Raw genomic sequence first — 6,388 nt, 5'->3', positions numbered from 1 at the left:
CTGCCAGCTCCCTGCCAGCTCCCTCCCAGCCCTCAAGCAGCCCCACAGCCCTTCCTTCTACTCCAGACACTGCTGGCGAGCACCTCCAACTCTGTCTTTGGGGCCAACTCACGTCTGTGTCTGCTGGCCAGGCAACACCTCATCCATCATGGACTCCATGCCGCAGCCCCACAGTTGCTGTCCTCAGCTGTCCCACGCTTCTCGAGACTCCTACTCGGTCCCCCTTCCCCATGGCAGCAGTTGGTTTCAACCCTTGGAGGACTGAATTTATAGAAAGACCGTGCAGCCACCCCCATCCTGGCCACATCCTTCCTAATATCAGACAAATGCTCTGTGCACACCCCCTTATCACCCTCCCACTCTCCATCCTGTCACAACGTTGGTCCCTTTTCCATCCAAGGCTAACAGGTGCATTGGCCCTTCCGCTAGCCATGCCAAGACGCCCTCCACTGCCCTCCCCACTTTACTGCTCCCTCATTGTTAATCTCCCTTCTTCCACCCACAAATGTGCTAGGTGTTCTCTGTACCAAAGAAAAAAAAAGCAATGATCTTTCCCGCAACTCCACACTTTCAATCTACCCCCTCCACCCTCACTAACTCCTTCCTGTTAACTACTGAACACCAGGTAGGGTTCATTCTGGCTGTCCCCCCAGCACCCACAGCGTCACCCTCACCCTCTTTAATCCCCTGCAGTCTGGCTTCCCCCCCCATCTCTCTACTTAGATGACTCTTCGTGATTTTTCATAAGCCTCTCACTGGCCTTGATCTCTACGTAGTCTTCACACCTTGGCCATGCTATTCTTCTCACAACTCACTCACTCTTTTAAATTTTTATTGGAGTATAGTTGATTTACAATGTTGTGTTAGTTTATGCTGTATAGCAAAGTGAATCAGTTATACCTAACCATATATCCACTCTTTAAGATTCCTCATAACTCTCTTCTCCTATGGCCTTTTCTTTGGAAGATGTTTTAAAATTTTCAGTTGTGGTAAAAAGAACATGGTAATATAAAATTTACCCCCTTAATCATACAGTTTTGGCTTCCCTGGTGGCTCAGTGGTAAAGAATTTGCCTACACTGCAGGGATGCGGGTTCCATCCCCTGGAGGAGGAAATGGCAACCCACTCCAGTATTCTTGCCTGGGGAATCTCATGGACAGAGGAGCCTGGCGGGCTACAGTCCATGGGGTCGCAGAATCAGACATGACTTAGCAACTAAACAGCAACAAACCACACAGTGTAAGCATAGAGTTCAGTGTGTGAACTATATTCCCATCGTTGTATAACAGATCTCTAGAACTTTTTCATCTCGTGAACCTAAAAGCTGATACTCATTGAATATTTCCTCCTCCTCTCAACCCCCAGCAACCATCATTCTGTTTTCTGTCTGTGGGTCTGACTACTTCAGGTGTCTCGTATTTGATCTTCTGTGACCGGCTTATTTCACTCATCATACTGGCCTCCGGGTTCATCCATTTTGTTGCATATGACAGGATTTTCTTCCTTTTTTGAGGCTGATTAATATTCCATTGTATGTATAGACCGCAATTTGTTTGCTTATCTGTTGATGGACATTTGGATAGTTTTCACTTCTTCACTGTTGAGAATAATTCCGCAATCAGCATGGGTGTGCAGAGATCACAAGATCCTGTCTACTACGGATCCTTTATTGGAGTTGTTTGGCTTCCCTTTTTGTTTCTTTCTCCCTGGTTGGCTCCTTTTCTTCTTCTCATTACCCAGTGCACTTTTACCCTGAGGCTCAGTTTTCACTGTTCTGAGCATCCTTTCCAGACTGTCTCCTCTGGCTCCTGCATGACCTCTAGGTCAAGGGCTGTGGGCCAGTGGAAAGGGCACAGGGCCAGGACTGAGCTCCTGCCTGTCATCTGCTGACAATAGACTTGGACAGTCCTTCCTGTCTGCACCTCAATTTCTTCACTTCTCAGAGGGAAGGGATGCACAGGAAACTTCCTGCTTTAGATGTTATGGATCCCTCTCTGTCAAATATACAGCTCCAGAGCCTAGCCTTCTCCTGTGTTCTGTCCAGGACAAGGATAAGACTGCTGGACTTCTTTATCCAGGTGACCCAGGGGCTCCCGGAACCCCATGTTTTCTCTTTCCCTCCTCTACCTCTTGCCAGCATCACTCTGGATACTCTTTCCGCATCTCCCTCTCAGGCACAATTTAGAGGCTATCTCCTCCTTCTCTTCCCAGTCTGCTCCAGTTCTGGCTGATTAGTTTTTCCCTAAGATTTCCCCAGCACTCACTGTCTGTATTGTTCAGAGGTACTTAGACCCAACCATAAGAATGTAAAATACCGTTTTTCACAAAGATGGTGCTGAAGGCAAAGAAGGAGGCCCCTGCCCCTCTGAAAGTTGAAGCTAGAGCAAAGTCTTCGAAGGCCAAGAAAGCAGTGTTGAAAGGTGTCCAGAGCTACCAAAAAAAGACAGTCCTACGTTACCTACCTTTCCACCACCCAGAATACTGTGGCTCAGGAGGCAGCCCAAATATCCTTGGAAGAGCGCCCCTAGGAGAAACAAGCTTGACCACTATGTTATCAACAAGTTCCCCCTCATCACTGAGTCAGCCAGGAAGAAGACAGAAAACAACACCACACTGGGGTTCACTGTGGATGTCAAGACCAACAAGCACCAGATTAAACAGGCTGTGAAAAAGCTCTATGGCCAAGGTCAACGCTCTAATCAGGCCTGATGAAGAAAAGAAGGCATATGTTCAACTGGCTCCTGACTACGATGCTTTCTTTGGATGTTGCCAATAGAACTGGGATCATCTAAACTGAATCCAACCCACTCCAGTACTCTTGCATGGAAAATCCCATGGATGGAGGAGCCTGGGAGGCTGCAGTCCATGGGGTCGCTAAGAGTCGGACACGACTGAGCGACTTCACTTTCATGCATTGGAGAAGGAAATGGCAACCCACCCCAGTGTTCTTGCCTGGAGAATCCCAGGGATGGCAGAGTCTGGTGAGCTGCCATCTATGGGGTCGCACAGAGTTGGACACAACTGAAGTGACTTAGCAGCAGCAGCAGCAGCAAACTGAATCCAGCCGGCTACTTCTAAATATAAAAGTTCCCGTAAAGAATGTAAAACACAGAATGGGATGGCACATGTAGTTACTCCTGCTGGACTCTCAACACCCTGGGGACAGGTGTATCTGCATCCCATTTCCACAGCTTACAGTGGGAAGCATAATGCTCTCTTGAGGGGAGGCACTTGGAAAACGCTTACCATTTATGACAGCAAAACCTTGGTCAGTCTCATCCTACCTGATCTCTCTGCAGTCTTTGACATCAGTGACAACTCCTTCTTGTAATACCTACTCTTTCGTCCCTGGCTGCAATGCTTTTGCTTACCTCTCTGGCTATGCTTTTCAGCGTCCTCCAAGCTCTTCTCTTTTTTCGTTTCCCTTGAAAAGTCCCCTTGGATAATATCTTCCATGCCTACTGCTTCCACTCTCACTTCTCAACCAAGGATGCACATTCATTACTTTCTGTGATTCAGTACTTTCTGTGATTCAGAATCAGGCCTAGGGACTTCCCTGATGGTCCAGTGGTTAGAACTCTGGGCTTCCATTATAGGGGGTGTGGGTTCAATTCTTGGTCAGGGGAACTAAGATCCCATATGCCAGATGTTACAGCCAAAATTTGTTTCTTTTTACTTAAAAAAAAAAAAAAGAGAATCTGACCTCGACATCTGGGGAGAAACATGAGTCAGACCTGCTTCTTACCCTCGAAGGGCTTACAATCCAGCAAAAGGGACAGATGAAAACAATCAGAGCCTAGACTAGGGTGGGGGAGAAGTGGGGTGTGGGACCGAGTATTGCGAGCTCAGGCTTCCTGTACCCCCCACCCCAGCCACCACCTGGATCCACCACAGACATCTCTAATGCAATGTGTCCACAACTGAATTTATCAACCCTTTTCAACCTGCTTCCCCTCCTTTGTTGCCCATGCTGGTTAACCACACTACAATGGAGAAGCCTGGGACCTCATTTCTCTCATGTCCTCCACATTTAGTATACCACCAATCTCATCCCCTCTTCCTCCTCCCTCTCCCTGGAATTCCTCAGTACCTCTCCATTCCCACTGGCCCAGATCCCTTACTATGAAAGCCAGAGCTGATCCCTGACTAGTCTCTGCCACCTTCTACTCCCATCCTGCATTCCACTCTCCAGTCAAAGGGAGCTTAAGAGAGAAGGGAAGGAAGAGAGGGAGGAAGAAAGAAAGAAAGAAAAGGAAGGAAGGAAAAAACAAAACCTGCCTAAAACTCTAAACGGCTTTTCATTAAATCCAGATTTAGAAAGATGAAAACCCCTTAATATGGCATGGCTTGTCTCCAGCTCCTCCATCCACACCTAGACACTACTTGTAGATCGTGAGCTTCTCTACACAGCTTTGCAGAAAGCTTTATTGAGTGTCTAGCACTACTCCAGGCCTTGATGGCACAGAGATGAAAAGACATTCTGCCTAGAGGAACCAACAGTCAGATTCCTTTGGACATGCTTTGACTCCCACCTAGAACAGCATCCTCTCTGTGGATTGTCTTCTAACTTCCCATGCAGAGTTAGTGACCAATGCTTACCTCATTTTCATACAGTGCTCTTTCTTCATTGTGCTTCTGTGTACCTGGCATATGGTAAGCACTCTCTCAGTGCTGAAATACATTCCTTTGTTTAACAAATGTTTACTGAGCAACCAATTCCAGAAAAATCGACTACCCAATCAAAAAATGAGCCAAAGAACTAAACAGACATTTCTCCAAAGAAGACATACAGATGGCTAACAAACACATGAAAAGATGCTCAACATCACTTATTATCAGAGAAATGCAAATCAAAACCACAATGAGGTACCATCTCACTCCAGTCAGAATGGCTGCTATCAAAAAGTCTACAAACAATAAATGCTGGAGAGGGTGCGGAGAAAAAGGAACCCTCTTACACTGTTCGTGGGAATGCAAACTAGTACAGCCACTATGGAGAACAGTGTGGAGATTCCTTAAACAACTGGAAATAGAGCTGCCATACGACCCAGCAATCCCACTGCTGGACATACACACTGACGAAACCAGAATTGAAAGAGACACTTGTACCCCAATGTTCATCGCTGCACTGTTTACAATAGCCAGGACATGGAAGCAACCTAGATGTCCAACAACAGACGAATGGATAAGAAAGCTGTGGTACTTATACACATGGAATATTACTCAACCATTAAAAAGAATGCATTTGAATCAGTTCTAATGAGGCAGATGAAACTGGAGCCTATTATACAGAGTGAAGTAAGTCAGAAAGAAAAACACCAATACAGTATGCTAACACATATATATGGAATTTAGAAAGATGGTAATGATGACCCTATATGCGAGACAGCAAAAGAGACAAATGTAAAGAACAGTCTTTTGGACTCTGTGGGAGAAGGCAAGGGTGGGATGATTTGAGAGGGTAGCATTGAAACGTGTATATTATCATATGTGAAGCGAATAGCTGGTCCAGGTTCGATGCATGAGATATGGTGCTCAGGGCTGGTGCACTGGGATGACCCTGGGGGATGGGATGGGGAGAGAGGTAGGAGGGGGGTTCTGGATGGGGAACACATGTGCTGATTCATGTCGATGTTTGACAAGAACCACTACAATATTGTAAAGTAATTAGCCTCCAATTAAAATAAATTAATTAATTAAAAAATATTTACTGAGCACCTACTGTGTGACAGGCACTATTACATACTGTGGGCATGTCAATGAACAAAACAGACACAATTCTTGCCATCACAGAGTCTACATTCTAGTGCAGAAGATAGATAAGTAAAATAGAGTACTATATAAGCAACTTTTGGACTATGCAGCTTGCAGAATCTTCCCCAATTATGGCACGGCAGTGAAAGCCCAGAATCCTAACCATTAGGCAACCAGGGAACTTCAGATAGGGTACCATAGATGGTGATATGCTATGGAGGAAAAAAAGCTTGAATTGGAGAAAGAAGGTTGAGAGTGGGAGGAGTGTCTACAAGTTTAAATAGGAAATTCAGAGTAGGTCTCATTTATAGACAGTGTTTGAACAATGAAACAATGAAGTAAGTGAAAGTAGGAGCTATGTGAATGCCTGAAGAAAGAACTTCCAGACAGAAGCAACAGCCAATACAAAGGCCCTGAGGCAGGAATGAGAACAGTAGGTGAAATGTGAAAGATGCTGTCTGTGCATGGGGAAGATTATGGGACCCTGTCCGTCATTCTAAAGACTTTGACCTTTACTTGGAATAAATTGGGGGTCATTGAAGGATTATGAACAGATGAGGGACATGATCTGACTTAAAGTTTAAAAGTATCACTCTGGCTGCTTTATTGTGGTTAGTACATAACAGAAGCAAGT

The sequence above is a fragment of the Giraffa tippelskirchi genome, chromosome 5 (assembly GCF_054371585.1).
Source record: "Giraffa tippelskirchi isolate mGirTip1 chromosome 5, T2T-mGirTip1v1.2.pri, whole genome shotgun sequence".
Lineage (NCBI taxonomy): Eukaryota > Metazoa > Chordata > Mammalia > Artiodactyla > Giraffidae > Giraffa > Giraffa tippelskirchi.
The sequence above is the reverse complement of the archived record's forward strand: the minus strand, read 5'-3'. Positions refer to the sequence as shown.